Source organism: Podarcis tiliguerta (genome assembly GCF_965153285.1).
Source record: "Podarcis tiliguerta genome assembly, chromosome: 7".
In the NCBI taxonomy this organism is placed as follows: domain Eukaryota; kingdom Metazoa; phylum Chordata; class Lepidosauria; order Squamata; family Lacertidae; genus Podarcis; species Podarcis tiliguerta.
In genome coordinates this window covers 70,689,497-70,709,124 of record NC_139540.1, presented here as the reverse complement: position 1 = coordinate 70,709,124, position 19,628 = coordinate 70,689,497, and the positions used below count along the sequence as shown (strand labels likewise).

The 19,628-nt window shown below is 43.7% G+C and overlaps 1 long non-coding RNA gene across 1 annotated transcript in view; it reads left to right on the top strand.

Moving 5' to 3' along the window:
* The first annotated feature begins 1,765 nt into the window (after nt 1-1,765).
* Nucleotides 1,766-19,628, top strand: part of LOC310681669 — a 63,731-nt gene continuing 45,868 nt past the window's right edge. The window contains exon 1 of the long non-coding RNA XR_014513483.1: nt 1,766-1,795. This is a non-coding gene — a long non-coding RNA (uncharacterized lncRNA). The remainder of the gene's footprint in view (nt 1,796-19,628) is intronic.

The following is a 19,628-nucleotide window of genomic DNA, read 5'->3' as shown; positions in this document are numbered from 1 at the left end:
CTGCAATAAGACTCTTGATTCAACATAATGATAATGGGGTATGCATTCATATGGATAAATCTGTAGAAATATTTGTTAGACTAATTGCTGCAACAGACATGTTTCTGAAGAGGATATTCACCTCTCCTGAGCTTGATTCAGGCAGTCAATGTTGTATCCAAGTAATGACTCCAGAATATATTTGTGTGCACGGAATGGGCACATTCACACACTGACCTGGCTAAGGATCGTTGTTCCACTGTAGTCAGAGGATATGAGCTCTGTACACCACTCCTTTATGAAGTCAGCGTCACAAGTCAAACTGTAGTTTCTTTGGATATTTTTTGAGTTAAGAAGGCACCCCCTAGACAGAGCCATGTCCCTTCCAAACAACAACAACAACAATTTTATTATCTACCGTACTTTTTGCTCTGTAAGACTCATTTTCCCCCTCCTAAAGAGTAAGGGGAAATGTGTGTGCGTCTTATGGAGCTAATACAGGCTGCACAGCTATTCCAGAAGCCAGAACAGCAAGAGGGATCACTGCTTTCACTGCACAGCGATCCCTCTTGTTGTTCTGGCTTCTGAGATTCAGAATATATTTTTTCTTGTTTTCCTCCTCCAAAAATTAGGTGCGTCTTATGGTCTGGTGTGTCTTATAGAGCGAAAAATACGGGTATACCCCTCCCATCAGGCTGGGTTTCCCCAGCCACTCTGGGCAGCTCAAAAAATATCTGAAAGCATTAAAAAAAAAACAACAACAACAATCCTTATCAAAGCCTCATGTTGCTCTTTTGGCTCAGTTGTCAAACATGTATTTGGCAGCATGGGAGAGATTATGGAATTGGGACTTAAAGTTTACAGCATGCTACACTTTGAAAGAAAATTATATGAAAATGGTGTGTCATTGGTATTTAACCCCTAGCAAATTAGCTAAATTGTATAAAGGAAGATCAAACGCATGCTGGAAATGTAAGGGGGGAGAGGGCACCTTCTATCATATGTGGAGGACTTGTAAAGTAGTAAAAGAATTTTGGGAGATGATATACAATGAACTGAGGGAAAATGTTTAAAATAACCTTTTATTTTTAAAAACAAAACAAAAAGAAGCTTTTCTTTTAGGAATTGTAGGTGCCAAAATTCCAAGTGGCTTGAAGAGATTTTTCATGTACAGTGGTACCTCGGGTTAAGAACTTAATTCGTTCTGGAGGTCTGTTCTTAACCTGAGATACCACTTTAGCTAATGGGGCCTCCCGCTGCTGCTGCGCCACCACGTGATTTCTGTTCTCATCCTGAAGCAAAGTTCTTAACCCGAGGTACTATCTCTGCCTGCTGCTCCTCTCCCATGACTTCCCAATTTTCCCCCTAATCTACCTCTGAGCTGTGACCTCCCTCAAACCCCTTTTGTTAATCTATGCTGTCTTCCTCCTCCTCCTCCCTGGAAGGGTCAGGATGGGGAGGCGGTCTCCACCACATCTGCTCCTCCTCTACCCAGTCCCTGACAATTAGTTTTCTTTAACAGTGGAAGCAGGTTTTCAGATTATACACAGCTCTTCTTCAGGCTTTGATAGTGAGAGCAAAAAATAAACATCCAATAGTCTAGATAGACGCAACTGGGTAGTCAGGCTGATGGTTACTTGGCTGCAGAAGTTTACCGGCCATTGCTGTTGGCATGGAGATAGTCTAGGCTGAATCCAAATATGCCATTCTGATGTCATGTGTGATGTCACAAAGAGGATCTGCCTTAAGTCTTGGTAAAGCCAGAAACAGTTAACAGACTGCATCTCAGCGCTGTCAAGATGGATCTCCATAACAAGTGTTGAATAGTTTTATTTGGAGGATATATTAAGTTTTACTACAGTGGTACCTTGGGCTAAGTACTTAATTCGTTCCGGAGGTCGGTTCTTAACCTGAAACTGTTCTTAACTTGAGATATCACTTTAGCTAATGGGGCCTCCCACTGCCGCTGAGCCACCCCCCGTGATTTTTGTTCTCATCCTGAAGCAAAGTTCTTAACCCGAGGTACTATTTCTGGGTTAGCGGAGTCTGTAACCTGAAGCGTCTGTAACCCGAGGTACCACTGTATGTGACTACTGCTGCCCGGACACTATTAGCCCAGAGATGGAAAGAAGGTGCAGTCCCCATCAGAGAAGAATGGCAGATTAAACTGATGGACTATGTAGAAATGGAAAAACTGACCAGAAGAATTAGGAATCAGGAAGAAATTGGACTATGGTTTTATCAGTGATGTAATAGAATTGGATTAAGGATGCAGGAGGAAAAGTTAACATAAGGACCAGGCTTAATCTGGGGGGGGGGGGTAATTTCTGCAGTCAGAAACAGAGCATTGGACTTCGTGGACCTGACTCTAAGTCAGGAAGGCAAGTCTTTTGTCTTCCATGGCTCCAGAAAAGAAATTATTAAGAAACTTCCCCCAATATGGTGTCCTCCAGATGTTTTGCTCTCCAACTCCCATCAGTCGCGGCCACCATGGACCATTAACATTAGGCAAGCAGCTTTGTTTTACTGCTTTCAACACCTGCTGAAATAATTTCTGGTTAGGCAAGCCAACTCAGTAATGCAATTTTATTATATATATATATATTAAAAACGGTTGATGTTATCTGTATTTTGATAATTTGTGTCTACCTGTTTCTAAAGTCAGTTGATGTTATTGCTCTTTTCTTATGGCTATTTAATCTTATTTTATGTAAAACAGTAGATAAATCACGTTAATTAAAAAGAAGTTGAAAAACCTCAGTGACCAAGAATGATGGGAGTTGAAGTCCAAAACATCTGGAGAGGGCCAAACAGGGGAAGGCTGAATTAGGGGATAGGGATTTCTAATCTGTATTTGGTCATTCTCTCTGTATGCCAAGATAATGGACCATTTAATCTTCCAACTCAGATAAACAAAGGAAGGGATATACTAAGTTCGGTCAGGTGCAGTCGAAGAGGCTGGCTGCATTAATGTAATATAAGTCTGTACGTTGTAGCATGATCTTTTTTGGTCCCAAATTGCTGATGCAGGAGATTCTGAGAGATGGAACTGGAAGATCTGAGAGTGGAAAGACACTAGAAAATAGCACACAGATTTTCTGAAGATTTTTTTTTATTTTTTTTTGGAGAAGACCCTGACCGAGAGAAGAGAGGCCTTCTCCATTCACACACTGTTCATCCAGCAGCAGCTCCACAACCAGAGAATGACTGAGGTCTGAAGCTCCAATCTACCACAGGTCTGTGGAGCAGGCCTGAAAGGTTGCAATTGCTTACCTGTGGATAGCTCATTTATTCAACTCCATCCCTTCCTATCTTTGTTTGATTGACTTTCAATTATGTTTTCCAACTGAATTAACACTGGCTTTCTCTCCTCTTCTTCTTTTTAAAGAAACCCTAGTTGTCTTCTTCATATTAAAAACTTGCTTCCTAGTGTTCCAAAGTATACAACAACACGGGATAGGGATGCCTGAGGAATGCAGTTGTTGCAAATTCCATCGTAAATTGACCTGCTTTGCACTAATGTGCACACTGGAACTTACGTTATCCTCCAGTTTTTCTGCTTTGTGTATTTTTTATTGGGGTTTTTTTTTTACACAGCCCTCAACTCAAACAATAACAAAATATATTTTAAAAACATTCTTTGGGAGGAACATGTGCTTAAAAATGCATATTTAAATATTCTTTAAATTCAAAATTTCATGTAGGTGTTTTTTTTTTAAAAAAAAAAGAAATGCAGGTAATTTTGAAAATGAGATGGGATGACATATGATTGTGGAATATTTGAGTATTTATTTTGTTTGTGTTTTTTGAAAACTCAATAAAAAGCATTTTTTAAAAAATTCTTGGAGGAAAGGTGGGATATAAATGTTATAAATAAATATATAAATAAATTTTCTGTGAGAAAAAAAAAGAAAATATGAGATGGACTTAGCGGCGAACACATGTGAAAGTGATAATGACCAAAATTAGAGTTGCCCATCCCTAATGTGTGGACTGATGGAAGGCCAAGCATCATCCCCCCTCATCCATCCTGCTACAGATTTGAAATCCAGATCTCATGGTTCAACTCCCAACAATAGTTGCTCATAGGGAAAGTGTGGTTTCAGTAACTTCTCTAGCTCTTTCAATGTAAGAGCCAGAACATACTTGAACAGACAGGAATATTTAAGAAATGACCAGAGTTTTGGGGAATCAGCCTCTTGGACTTGGCTAGTCTTAACCTGTCCTTACTGCTCATTCCCTTTTGTCCCTTCAGCCCTTTTCAACCAATCCCTGTTTGCACAATTATGTCATAATGTCCTTTCAGAAGGGCATAAATCACTTTCATTTCTGAGGAAACAGGTAGAATTTGGGGGTGAAGGGAATCAAGGGCATGCCAAGCAACATTTGTTCTGTTTGAGAGCTCTAATGCTGGACCCCAGGTGAGGTTTATGACTTGCTTATCGGTGTATCTATGCATCACTCTGCCTGTCAAATAGCTTAGCAAATATAATCATAATCCCCAAAATATTGCTCAGGCAGGTTAAAAAGTTATCTGGTGTGGCATGCATCACCTACTTTTCTGTAGGATTCTTCCAGTTATATTTACAGGACAGTGAACAGGCAAAAGACAAGCTGAAAAGCAGAGCATGCTGCTTAGTGTGAAGTTTTAGTGTTTTAATGCAAGTGGGGATCCATTTTCCCTGCTCCCACAGGTAAATCCTTTACTACGGCATCTGCTAAGACAAGTGTAATGCAGCTTTTAAGTAAAATATCACCTCCTAGGCACTACAAAGACATATTTAATATGCTTCACCCACCGCCCAGTATAAAAGTGTCCCTGTGATAGGCATTAATTAAGAACTTTTTGGATATTGAAATGTTCACCTATGTTGAAAATTCCCACTGGAATTACAGCCTAGTATGTGCAGGCACAAAAGAAAGGGAGAAAATGGTGTATGTGCGCATGAAGGCAGAAGCTCCAGTGGTTAGGATGAGATGCAGGAGAAAGTAAAGTTGATTTCTGAATATATACTGTGGTGCTGAATCTGGTAAAAGCACCCCCCCCTTGCCCCCGGCTGGCCACCACTGCTATACTCACTGGGGGGAAATGGCAAGATTATGTCCCAGTTCAAATGTTGCCCTATGATGCAGTTCATCACAGAAACTCAGAGATGAGCAGTAGAAGTTGAGTAGAAAACCCCAACAGAGAGCTCTATGGAGAGGACTAACCCTGGTGAGGCAGTTGCCAGGGCTGAACATCTCAACCTCCCATTTTTCTTAAAGGCTCCTCCTCAGATGGCTGCCTTCACAACAGTCCTTCGAGGAGGGGATCTCTGTGTCTTTTGTTCTGCTACATGTAATTTCCCCCTTGATCTTGGGGACAGAGAAGGAAACAATGGAACTGGCAGGCAGGGTCGTCTTAAGCATATCCAGCTCCATGGTGCAAAGCTCCCTCCGGCGTGCCCCCCTCCCCATTTCCCAGAGTTTTTTTAGGGAGAAAGGCGCTGCCAGAGGGGCTGGAGGAGGTGGGCAGCAGCTGGAGGGCAGCTCCTCCAGCAGGGAAGAGGCGGAGGCTGGACGCGGCGCCTCCCGGCTCAGCTGGCCGCTTCGTGCCACGGTAGCCATGGCAGACGGAGGCTCTAGGCTTCAGCGCAGCATGGCAGAGGCAGGCGAGAGTGGCGAGCTGAGGCCAGGAGATGCCGCGTCCAGCCGTCGCCTCTTCCCTGGCGACCTCCAGAACTTGGCGCCCTGGCACCCTGCGCCAGTGGCGTAGCGTGGGGGGTGCAGGGGGGGCGGCCACACCGGGCGCAACATTTGGGGGTTAGGGTTAGGGGGCGCAAATCCACAGGTTAGGGGGCGCAAATCCATGGGTTAGGGGGCACAAATTACTTGCCTTGCCCCGGGTGCTGACAACCCACGCTACGCCGCTGCCCTGCGCCACTAGCCTCTGTGGGTAAGATGCCCCTGCTGGCATGTGGCTGGGGGGCCCTGTCTTTCTCTTTCTCAGCAGCCTCAGTTTCACTTAACCCTGTTGCTTGCTCAGTCTCCAACCTGACTGCACTCCCTTCTTCCTCTGACCTGTTTCCTGCATCCCATCACTACTCTCCTGGATTGGAGCCTTCCCCTTCTGATGCTTCCCTGGGGGGTTCCCCGGTTGGAGCCTCCCAACATTCCTCCTTGACTAGCCCGACCCTGACACCCTAGTGCAGCTGCTTCTCTTTGAAGGGTAGATAAATGAGCACACTTCATCCCCTTTGACTGTGAAAAGTATGTTCCAGTCTGATGCCCAACCAACCACACAGTTGGTCATTTTGTGCAATTCTTTCCCATTAAAAATAGAGTGGGAGATAATGTGAATTGGGTGACTGTCCATTCCGGGCTTCAGTTTTGTGTGTCTGCTTTGCCCAAGATGTTGTATGTAGTGAAAGAAAGAGTGTTTTCTGAACCTAAACCACATCAAGAAGATGTTCTGGTGCTCGTGCAAATTATAATGTGTACATGCACAACTCAAGAATTACCAAGAATCTTGAGAGAACTGAACAATATTTTGATGTGGCCTACAAAACTTTTCCTTTTTTGTTTGTTTGTTTGACCAACTTTTGGTTTTGTATATAATACTCATGGCTCAATAATCACTCAGAGTTCAGAAAACTCAAGGTACAGTCAAATACACAGTGGTTCAACTATAGTCATGCTTTTTAAAAATGCATTAACTGGTTGTGAAAGAATGGGGATAGGAGCACATGTTTGAATCAGTACTCAAATGTACATCCTATTAAAAATCAGTGGGTTATGGGTAGAGGACAGGCATCCATGCTCAGATGTGCTTTCCGCTGTGTATTAAAATGTTCTGCAGACTTACAAGTATAGTTCCAGTCCAGCAAGTGATATGCTTGCAGAAGCCTGTCAAAAATCTTTTTTAGTGCTCAAACACAAAGTCTCTGAAACGTTAACATTTGAAAGCCTCTCTCCAAAGAGTTAATAATCTAAATTTTGATAGCATGGAAACAGAGGGAAGGGTAAAGCAAGAGTAACATATAATAAAGTTTTATAATAAAACTATAAATCAACTAAGTTTTCCCTATATTCCCCCTCCTCCAAACTTGGCGACAAAGGATACATTATCGAGACAAATTCCACAGTAGAGCCTAGTATTGCTTTGACTAAAAATAGCTCCAAAAATGGCAGCTGTAAGAAGGTCTTGTCTTCACATGCGACTCCATTACTGAAGGACACTTAAAGCATGTAGTGTTAAAAGCTTGTGAGTTAGAAGTACCAGCTCTGATAAGATGGCTTACCTCTTAGTCTTCCTGAAATAAATATTAGATTTGTGCAACGATGTCTTACATTCCCGTGGCTACCATTTGAAAAAGTAGCTATAGCGATGGCAAGCAGCCGAACTATTCATTTCCCATGTGTGTGTTTTTTCCGAGTGGAACATTTCTTGCATACTGTGTGTGCGCTCTCGCCTAAAAACTGCCAGACATTTCATGGAACAGAATCATCTTATTTTGTCTCAAATGTCACTTTAGGCATAATGAAGTGACAACTTGCAGTCTTTCAGGAGGGGTTTCAGTGGATAGTGCCTAAAGGTTAGACCAGGGGCCACCAACTTATGGCCCGGGGGCCAGATAAGGCCTGAGGGACTCATTTATCCGGCCCATGGTGACCCCCACCGCTGCTCACTGCCGCCCGCTCCTACTGGCGTGGCGTGGTGTGGCACGGCACGGGGACCCACTTCCAGGTCAGAGGAGCACCGGGAATAGCGTGTGTGTGTGTGTACAGGCGCGCGCTTTACTGCCCTCCAGCCCACCACACGATCATCGCTTGAGACACTGGCCCGAGGCAAGGAAAGCTTGGAGACCCCTGGTTTAGACCAAGGCAAAGCTGAGTTCAAATTCCTCTCCAGCCATGATGTTTATTGAGTGGCCTTAGACCAATCCATCTTCCCCCTTAACCTACCAAACAGGGAAGTTGTGATGATAAAATGGTTGGAGGGACGATATCCCATATGGTCTACACCACCCTGGTATGGTTGGGGGAAGGCAACAAACAAGATCTCTTCCACTACTGAGGTGTAGCTCACAAACCCCAAAAAGCAATTTGGAAACTTATATTCAGGGTGTATAGATAATAGTCCTTGGCATGAATGGGGACCATTTTCAGCCTCATTCTCAGCAAATTCCCTGGGGCAATATGTCATTGGTGGGCTAAGCCAGAGACAAAAAATAGAGAACAGATGCTTGGGGCATTTCTCGGGTACAGATAGTCATTATGTACATGAAGACTAATATGTTGTTTTTCACCTTGCTATTCTTCGGAGAGTCCTCTCTCCTCAGATAGTGAGCAGGGTTCCAGGGGACTATTTTGCCACACAGCCTGCCAACCTGGACCCCTTGTGAGTATGAGATTGGTTCTATAACAGAAGAAGCAAAGGTTGATGGGAGTTGTAGTCCAAAACATATGGAGGGCACCTACTTGGAGAAGGTTGCTGTAGACTGCACAATTTAGCATTAAAATGTGAAATGGATGTACTCTCCCACTACTTTCAACCACTAATTTGTTCCCATCGAAAGGCAAACAATGGAATTTCTGCCCTCCGCCCTACACCTGGATTAAAATTTAGGAGATAAACCCACCAAGGACAAGATGAAATGTGTTGTGTGGGCTGCATCTGGCCCAGGGGTAGCCAGCTGGCCATTTCAGCTCTCCAGGAAAAGCAACATTACTCTGCAAGCATATCATTAAACTACTGGAAATTACATGAAAAGGGAACTTAAATACCTAGTGTCTCACAATTACAAATCACTTTCCCCAAACAAATTACAAATCATTATCATCTATTATCTTCCATTACCAACTCCTGCTCCAGTTCCACTTGTCAATTTCTGTAATAATAATTTCAGGGGGAAAATATATCTAATAATGAGCATGATTTTGTTTGACTATTTAAGTCGCCTGAATACACAACTGCATCCTCAAAAGGCAATTATTAGCATTGCTGACTTCCATTCTCCAGATTAATTCAGGCTTCAAATAAAGCCCCGGTTCAACATTCTCAGGAAATCACTTCATCTTGCTATTTCGGCACATGCTTAATCCAATTATTGTTCCTTTTGTTCTTTAGTCACATCCAGTGCCTCCTCGTCGGTCGTCAGCCGTAATACCTCCGTGGGACTTAGCCCTATGACAATTTGCCTGCCACGGTGGTTCGTGTAAATATTTATGCCGAACCAGCCGAACGGTTTAAATAATTCATTTAATGGTGCCGGATCGTTTCTTTCGGTTGGTCCCTGCATATCCACAAAACTGGCGTGGCCAGATTACGATTTGCTTGCAGCCTGAACTTGTAAACATCCAGAGATAAGCAGCAATAAAAGGAATGTCTCAGAAGCAACATGAAAGAGCAATATGATTCCTCTGGATATAATTAGCCAGGATGGGAGAACGGAGGGAAAAAAAATTGGGGATAATGAAATGGAGCTTTTCGATGCTCAAATTTCATTTCACCACCTGCAGCTATTAAAGTATCCCACCCACTAGTATAATTCACACCTTCTATTGTTAAAATAACCTAATGCATTCCCCTCCCTCCTTTTGATTGGAAGCATATTTTTGAAGCATGATTATTATCTTTCTTTTCTTTTTCCAGCTCTATGCTATAATCTCGAGGGTAAATGAAAAAGAACTATCTTGATCAGTGATACGGAGCTAAAACATACAGATAAAGCCCTATATGACTTACCTGTGGCCAGGTTGTGTAGCATTGCAGACTGCAGGTGGGGAAATTGAATGGGGGGTGGCTTGCTCTTGGTGCAGTTACACACCCTCTGCAAAGGAGTGAGTTTGAAGCAGTGGTGTGGAGTGTCTCCCATCAGCTTCAGTGGGTGGCCCAGCTGTACTTCTATTTGAACAGGGTAGCCTAAATCTTTCACCTGTGTTGTGGTAAAGCGTGTTCTCCAATAAATGAGAGCATGTGTTGTGGTGTGGGCCACCGGGCCAGGCCTCTTGTTGCCAGGCAGGTTAATAGTTGTTGCTTGGCATTGTGATTGGATAACCAGGTTGCTGGGGCAAATTGTATGTTTCAAATTGGGTGGGTGGGACCATAGTCTTTAAATATTGGTGCACTAAAGGAATCCTGGGGCTTGCCATGATTTCGTCCAATCCCTGTCATGGGACCAGGGCTGCCCAATCCCTGTCATGGGAATCCTTGTCATAGGACCGGGCCGGCAAGCTTTCGGGGAGCTGCTGGGGTGAGCGGCGTGGGTCCGACACTTAGCTCAAATGACCCCCAATTTTGACTTTCCCTTCTACTGGCTACCGATCGGACCTCGGGATGTCAGTTCTGTCCCAGGCGGGGGGACAGATAGTCATAACCAATGTCTAAACAACCACTCACTGATTTTGTATTTTAATAAAGTTGTGGCCAAAATAGTGCCCAAAAAACCAAAACTAAAATTACGTGTTATGTGTGAAGTTATTTGAGGGGTGACCTGGGGACCTACACGCGCAACCTCTAGGTTAGATTATTGCAACACATTACATGTGGGGCTGCCTCTGAAGATGGTTTGGAAACTTCAGCTGGTGTGGAATTCAGAGGCCAGGTTGCTCACTGGGGTAAGATGGTTTGAACATATAATGCCAAACCTGTTGAGACTGCACTGGCCACCAATTAGTTTCCGGGCCCAATTCAAGGTGCTGGTTTTGACCTGGAAAGCCTTAAATGGCTCCGGACAGCAGTACCTCAAGGACCTCCTTTCTCCATATGAAACAACCCACACCCTGTATTCATCAACTGAGGCCTTCCTTTTTGTGCCTCCTCCACACCGGGTCTGGCGGGTGGCAACACAAGAATGAGCCTTTTCTGCTGTGTCTCCCCACTTGCGGGATGCTCTGTCAATTTGTATCTCTTAGTACAGAAAGTATTGATCTGATGTGTAGAGATCTTTCCTATTCTGATTAGTACAAGAGGGTTCTGGAAGGTTTCTTCTTATGTGAAAGAAACAGGCAGAGGTTTTCTGATGTTTGGGTTATTCCTTCCAGGAAGCTGAGTACAGCTGGTTAAAACTGGTTCTGTTATCTTTTCTGTCAAGGTCATGCTGACAATAATAGTCAGGCGAGGAGGAGCCTGGGTTTCATTCACTTTCTCTTTCTAGCTCTTTGTTCTCGTGTGGTGCTCTGTATCCTATAGTGTTAAGCTTTAGTCTTATTATAAGTCATTGTTAAGATTAAGGTTAAGTCTGCTGTACCTGGATTTCTTATGGACTGTGCCAATCTTGAATGTATTGGATTTGTGACCATTATGCTCATTTGTCTTCAGTAGCAGTAAAGCTCTGCTGGATGAAGTACAATTGTCTCTGGTCTATTTTTGAGAACTCTGTTGCAACGTGTTTAAGTTTTTCCTCCTCTAGATGACACACTCTCCCCAAGAAGGCTTGCATGATGCCCTTATTTCTCCCTCACAAGCATATACTCTTGAGACATTGGATATATATGTGCTAAATAGCTTATCTTCCACCATTTACAAGTATCTTACAAACATAGCTGTCAACTTTTCCCTTTTCTTGTGAGGAATCCTATTCGGAATAAGGGACTTTCCCTTTAAAAAAGGGAAAAGTTGAAAGCTATGCTTATAAATGCAGCGGGCCACCTGGGCACTTAGATCAAGGACAGAGAGGTGGGTCTATCATATGCTATTTGTAGCTTTTAATTTGAGATGCAAGGGATTGAGTTTGGGATCTTTTGTATCACTGAGCTATGGTACAGAAAAGGAGATGTCCATTGTTAACAATGGGCTTGGAATATCTAACTTTAACAATGTACAGCAACTCATAAACAAGAAAGGGAGTGGGTGGCACCGTGGTCTAAACCACTGAGCCTCTTGGGCTTGGTGATTGGAAGGTTGGCGGTTTGAATCCCAGCAAAGGGGTGAGCTCCCATTGCTCTGTCCCAGCTCCTGCCAACCTAGCAGTTCAAAGACATACCAGTGCAAGTAGATAAATCGGGACCACTGTGGAGGGAAGGTAAATGGCATTTCCGTACGCTTTGGCTTCTGTCATGGTGTTCTGTTGTGCCAGAAGCTGTTTAGTCATGCTGGCCACATGACCCAGAAAGCTGTCTGTAGACGAACGTCCGTGTCCCTCGGCCTGAAAGCAAGATGAGCGCCACAACAATGAGTGCCGACACAACCTTACAAGGGGCCGCTCGGGACTTCGTGGAAAGCATGGCCTCCATGGGGCTGTCCCTGAATAAGTTTGGCCCAACTCATAGCCGCGGATATGACTTGGTGTTTACCTCTACGGATGTTGGTGATCTGACATTAACTAAAAGCGAAACAAAAGAAGTGCCATGGTCAGATCACTTCCTGGTGCAACTGGACTTTTCCGCGACCCTTCCCCTCTGCAGGGAGGTGGGACCAATTCGGATGGTCCGCCCCCGCCACTTAATGGATCCAATTGGCTTCCAGAGAGTGGTAGGGGATGTTTTACCCCAAGTTGATGGCCTTTCAGCTGATTCCCTGGTGGCCCGCTGGAATGCGGAGTTAAGCAGGGCTATTGACTGTCTGGCTCCGAAGCGCCCTCTCCGATTGCATGGAGCCCGGACAGCCCTGTCGTTTTCCCTGGAGCTGAGGGTGATGAAACAATCGTTGAGATGGCTAGAGTGCCGGTGGCGGAAAACTCATTCTGAATCAGACCGGACACGGGCTGGAGCTCAACGTCGGGCCTACCAAGTGGCAATGGCGATGGCAAAGAGGGCCTTCTTCACCACCTCCATTGCATCTGCAGAAAACAGCAGCAGGAGACTTTTTCAGGTGGTTCGCAATCTATCGGAACCACCTGCACCACCGGGGCCTGGTAGGGACCCCCAAGATCTTCTGCAATGCTTTTGCAAAGTTTTTTGCAGATAAAGTCGCTCAGATTCAGAAGGAGGTAGACTCCACCGTGGGAGCAGGGCCAGGGTGGGAGAGTGCTAGTGTCTAGTCCTGTTACATGGGATCAATTCCAATCTGTTACCTCCGAGGATGTGGACAGGCTGCTTGGACAAGTGAAACCGACCACCTGTCTCCTTGATCCTTGCCCATCCTGGCTGATAAAAGCGAGCCGGGAAGGGCTGGGCGATGGGCTCTGTGGGGTGGTGAATGCTTCCCTCTGTGAGGGAGCCTTCCCAGACCCACTGAAAGAGGCGGTCATTAAACCGCTTCTTAAAAAAACATCTTTAGACCCAGCCAATTTGGCCAACTATCGCCCAGTCTCAAATTTACTATTCTTTGGCAAGGTGATTGAGCGAGTGGTGGCCAAACAACTCCAAGCACGCCTGGAGGATGCGGACCATTTGGATCCCTTCCAATCGGGATTCAGGCCTCACCATGGGACTGAAACTGCCATGGTCGCGCTGGTTGATGATCTCCGGCGGGCTAGGGACAAAGGTGAGAGCTGTTTCCTAGTTCTGCTGGATCTCTCAGCGGCCTTTGACACCATCGACCATAACATCCTTCTGAACCGTCTAGAGGGGCTGGGAGCTGGGGGCACTGTTATACGGTGGTTCTGCTCCTTTCTCCTGGGCTGTGTCCAGAAAGTGGTGGTGGGGGATGAGTGTTCAGACCCCTGGGCTCTCACTTGTGGGGTGCCTCAGGGTTCCCTCCTCTCCCCCATGCTTTTTAACATCTATATGAAGCCGCTGGGAGAGATCATCAGGGGGGTTGGGCTGGGTGTTCATCAGTATGCAGATGACACCCAGCTCTACCTCTCCTTTAAATCAGAACCAGTGAAGGTGGTGAAGGTCCTGTGTGAGTGCCTGGAGGCTGTTGGAGGATGGATGGCAGCTAACAGATTGAGGTTGAATCCTGACAAGACAGAAGTACTGTTTTTGGGGGACAGGGGGCGGGCGGGTGGGATTCCCTGGTCCTGAATGGGGTAACAGTGCCCCTGAAGGAGCAGGTGCGCAGCCTGGGAGTCATTTTGGACTCACAGCTGTCCATGGAGGCACAGGTTAATTCTGTGTCCAGGGCAGCTGTCTACCAGCTCCACCTGGTACGCAGGCTAAGACCCTACCTGCCCGCAGACTGTCTTGCCAGAGTGGTGCATGCTCTGGTTATCTCCCGCTTGGACTTCTGCAACGCGCTCTACGTGGGGCTACCTTTGAAGGTGACCCAGAAACTGCAATTAATCCAGAATGCAGCAGCTAGACTGGTGACTGGGAGTGGCCGCCGGGACCACATAACACCGGTTCTGAGAGATCTGCATTGGCTCCCAGTACATTTCCGAGCACAATTCAAAGTGTTGGTGCTGACCTTTAAAGCCCTAAACGGCCTCGGTCCTGTATACCTGAAGGAGCGTCTCCACCCCCATCGTTTAGCCTAGACACTGAGATCTAGCTCCGAGGGCCTTCTGGCGGTTCACTCATTGCGAGAAGTAAGGTTACAGGGAACCAGGCAGAGGGCCTTCTCGGTAGTGGTGCCTGCCCTGTGGAACGCCCTCCCAGCAGATGTCAAAGCAATAAACAACTATTTTACTTTTAAAAGACAACTGAAGGCAGCCCTCTTTAGGGAAGTTTTTAATGTTTGATGCTGTACTGTTTTTAATATTCAGTTGGCAGCCGCCCAGAGTGGCTGGGGAAACCCAGCCAGATGGGCGGGGTATAAATAATAAATTATTATTATTATTATAACCCCATAGTCACATTTGACTGGGCTAAACTATCCAGGGGCCCTTTACCTTTCTTACCTTTAAACAAGAAATGAGCTAGTTCCAGAGGGTGGTAAAGTAAGGCATGCTCTTGGGTCCCAAGTCCAATAAAGATTCCACTGTCTCAAAAACAACACCATACTAACTTTGCAAAGAACATCTATGAAGTTCAGAGACAACATGAAGGAATTTCCGGCTTCTCTGCCCTACCTTTTCTAATTTAGAGGTGACTATCCAAGGTAGAAGGGACGCAGGTGGCGCTGTGGGTTAAACCACAGAGCCTAGGACTTGCTGATCAGAAGGTCGGTGGTTCGAATCCCTGTGACGGGGTGAGCTCCCATTGCTCAGTCCCTGCTCCTGCCAACCTAGCAGTTCGGAAGCACGTCAAAGTGCAAGTAGATAAATAGGTACCGCACCGGTGGGAAGGTAAACGGCGTTTCCATGCGCTGCTCTGGTTCGCCAGAAGCGGCTTAGTCATGCTGGCCACATGACTCGGAAGCTGTACGCCGGCTCCCTTGGCCAATAAAGCGAGATGAGCGCTGCAACCCCAGAGTCGGCCACAACTGGACCTAATGGTCAGGGGTCCCTTTACCTTTTATCCAAGGTACCTTGCCCAAGATGCACACCTGCATTTCTGCAGCCACATCTCTTGTTCTTGTGAAAACCTGCTTCCATTTGTGGGTCCCTCTTGCAGCATCAAGGCATTTATTTTCTACTGGTCAAGGTTACGCATCGTTCTGTCTCCAGGAGTGATGTGGGGTGGAAAATGTCAACACAAGAAATAACATTTCAAATATAAGCCTTAATATGATGTTCTTTCCGAAATAAAATTTAAAGACTGGAATGATTATTTTTTTAACTTCTTGGCAAGCATCTGTGTCCAGACTTCACAAGTAAATCTAAAATACCTGCTGTGATACAGGCAGTGACATTCTGATTTTAAAAAACCTTTTAAGTTTGTTTGTTTTGCTGTGTGATTTCTCAGTTTTATACGTTGTATATCACTCCTGGCTTATTCACACTAATCCTCTAGGCACACAGACAAGATTGTTAAGGTGACAGATTAGTTTGGCATAACCATGTACTAGTCAGAAAAAATGTCTTTAAAAAAATAATCAAGTTGAGAGGATCTCCTGGGAAACTGTTTGAGATATCGGTTTTGCTCATTCTTCTCCCTACACCTTCCCATTACTTACACTGAGTAATGCATTCCACTCATTTTAGTGGGCAATTATGTTAAAACTATAAATCACAACTTAATAGCGTTCATTGTTCCTATGCAATAAAAATGCCTTAACTAGATTTCACAGTGTTTTAAGAAAGAAATTCTTTGTTGGCATATTTCATTTCAAGCTAGTCTGGCTCTTATGGCAACAAAAAAACTTTTCCACATAATACAATGCCTTATAAATCTTCAATGACAAACTAATTATATTAAATAAAACACTGTGCATGGAGGTTATTCAAGTGATTTCCCCACCTCCCAACTACTTCATAAATTCAAAGCTTCCAGAATATGGCCTAATAAAGAATGCAAAAATCACAAGAAACCTACGGCAATTATTAAAATTGCTCAGACCCCACCGCACCCACCAATTTGATTGAAAACATAAGATTGTAACTAAGATTAGCCATATTTTACAGCTCCCCATGAGGAAAGAACTGAAGAAACAGCTAAAGGAAAGCAGTTTAATGTGGTAACAGAATGCAATCAGAGTTTTGTTAGTTCCTACAAATACTTCACACTTGGTGGGGAGGGATGCAGAAGACCATTTATCATGGACAGATGGAAATTTACCACATTGTACATGAAACTATGGTTACTGCAAAAACTTGTCAAGTAGTGTAGGAACGTTTACCCACATGTTTTTAATTGATATATTTACTGAAATATGAACAAATAAATGGGAGAAAATAGTATTTAACATATAAGCAAAAACACACATACACATCTGGTGTAATCAACATAAGTAGTGAAAAAATATTTTTAATATTATACGGAGAAGGAGAGGAATAAAAAAAGGGGGGGGGGAGAGAACAGCACACAAGTACTTCCTCGATCTCAGCTCAGTGCACAGTTTGTCTCCGGTGAATTTTCCCCGAATAGCAAGCTGGAAAACATATGTTTCAGGAGCAAGGGTCAAAGACATTACCTGCTTTAATAATTAGTCTTGGCTTTCAGCCACGGCGAGTAGGGTTTAATCAGTAGCCTGACAGACATTTCGAGAACAAGTTAATGTGACGGTCATTCGCCTGATTGGATTGACAATCATCCATCTCCCCATGCAGCACTGGGGGGATTCAAACGGGATGACCTGCTACCAGATGTTCTCCTAGTCCTTCATATATCTCCTGTAATATGCAGAATGATGCATTTGCCACCGCTGCATAGGACCGGCAATAAGATGGATCAACTGCTGGCTTTTTGTACCGTGCTGCTCCTTGGGAAGATCCAGGCTCTCTTTCGGAAACTAGAGATGGTATCTCCATTTTCAAGGGGTTCACACTCTCAGCATCAAGTGTCTGGCAAAGTTGGAGGGCATGGGATTGTTATGGGGAGTTGCTGAGATACCTTGTCTTCCAAACAGTACCACTCCCTGAAAGAAACATGAAAGCAGAGCCCATGAAGCTCAGTGGAGTGTGCCGAGAATTTGGGCATATCAGCTGCTTGGAGGAAAAGTCCCACAGATAAGCGTACAGTGTACTGTAAATAAAAAAGCGTACAGTAAATAAAATTATTATTATTATTATTATTATTATTATTATTATTATTATTATTATTATCATCATCATCATTATTATTGAAAATGAATGTCTGCACAGGGATACACTCGGATGGTTTCGCCCATTAAATACATTAAGATTCTAGGATTGGAAAACCCACCATTTAAAAGAAGAGTTAAATGCTTCTTCGTGTGCTCCAAAGCATGAAAATTGTAAGACACCTGGGCTTAACTTCCATATCATGCAATCAGGAAAATCATTCTGCGGTCTCACTTACAATTTAGCCTCCGTGCATATCTGCTTTCCCTTGGTCTTTCAGCTATATCCTCTTCCTCTGCAAATAGGAATAACTGCACATCCCCAAATGTGTTCATATCAGAGGTACCTTGGTTCTCAAACTTAATCCGTTCCGGAAGTCTGTTCCAAACCCAAAGCGTTCCAAATCCAAGGCGTACTTTTTCATAGAAAGTAATGCAAAATGGATTAATCAATTCCAGACTTTTAAAAACAACCCCTGAAACAGCAATTTAATATGAATTTTACTATCTAACGAGACCATTGATCCATAAAATGAAAGCAATAATCAATGTTCTGTACTATAAAATAAATAAGACATTATTGTAGATGATAAAAATTAAAATTATTATTTTTTTCTTACCTGCGCTGAAGATAGTCATTGTTTGGATGGGGGCTTTTATCCATTTCCACAGTCACACAATCAATCAATCATAAAACGAAAAACAAGACACAGTCACAAAAATGAAAAAGCCAAAAAACGCAAAAAAATAGCAAAAACAAAAGCACCAAATATCACCTCAGAACACTGCAATCAGAAATGGAAGGCTTTAATTACAATGGGGGGGGGGGGCCTTCAGTTAGCTGCTCAAACGTACAAACAGGATGAAAAAAGCCTTAATTACGATGGGGGTGGGAGTTAAATTTGCTGTGCAAGGGTAAAACGGAAGAAAGCCTTAATTACTATGCAGGGGACTCAAATTTGCTGCACAACAGTAAAAACGGAAGCTCAGGAGCACATTCGGCTTCTGAGGCAAAGTTCGAAAACCAGAACACCTACTTCAATCACCAGTTTGCAGCATTTGGGTTCAAATTCTTCAGGAATTAAGCTGTTCGAAAACCGAGGTACCACTGTATATGTAAGTCTGTGTTTGCAGGGTTAAGTGCCAGGGTGTTTGTTTCGTCGAAGGAAGGGCTCTCTATAGTCATAGCACAGAATATCTTTACTAATTTATGTCCTTTCATGCCCCCATTTTTTTTTAAGGATTCCGCCCTCAAGCTTAAGAAAGTATTCTTTAAATAAAGTAAGACAGTGTTGGCTCCGTTTAGACAAACAGGACTAACATTTCCTGAAACGTAGTTGAAAATAAAGTCACACAGCTCAGTGCATTATGTAATCTCTTCATGTTTTATACCACCATGTGTTTATCAACTGCAATTTTATTTAACAGTAGCAGTCCCCCCCCCAAAAAAAGAGAGAGAGTTTTAGATATAATACAGAGCTGACAGAAATGAAAATTTGTGTTGCGTGATCATAAAATAATGATCACAAATAAAGCCTACAGAGCTGACAATGCGGTGGCTTAAATTACCATGTTCCAATTCACATTTCCTTTTCTGACATATTTATATTTTATTTTACAATATAAAACAATGATTCATGAGTGCAAATGCTTGGGAAATTGGGCATAGTTGACTAAGCATCACTTCACAGTCTATTTTCTGCAACAGCCACAGATTCAAAAAATGAACCTTGCAATTTACCAAATGGCTTTAAATATTTTCTTTCTTCTATTACACATTCCTTCAGTGTGGAGTTGTCATCTCTTTACTGTCACATTTTGTCCTCTTAAAATGAGGGAAAAAATTATTAAAGCCCGTCAGATGGAAATTTACTTGTCATAGAGATCTTACAGTCTGCCCTTGGCACATGCGTTTCCAATCAACAAGGAAATAGATTTTTCTGGAAAATGTTAAAACTCTTCAGGTTAACACTGGAATCCTAAGCCTGATTTCTGGGATATAGGTTCTACTGAAATGTATGAGTCTAACTTACAAGTCAAAGTGTTTTACACTGAGGTGTTCATCTCAGACAGAAATGGGGAGCTTTTCAAATCATGATTATAGATCCATAACTCTGGTGTATTTCAGAGACGTAATGGATCACCAAGTTCACACAGCCCCTTTAGGTTCATCTTTGCATTATGAAGGCTTAGCATTTAAAAGTTTAGGTTACCTGAAGGA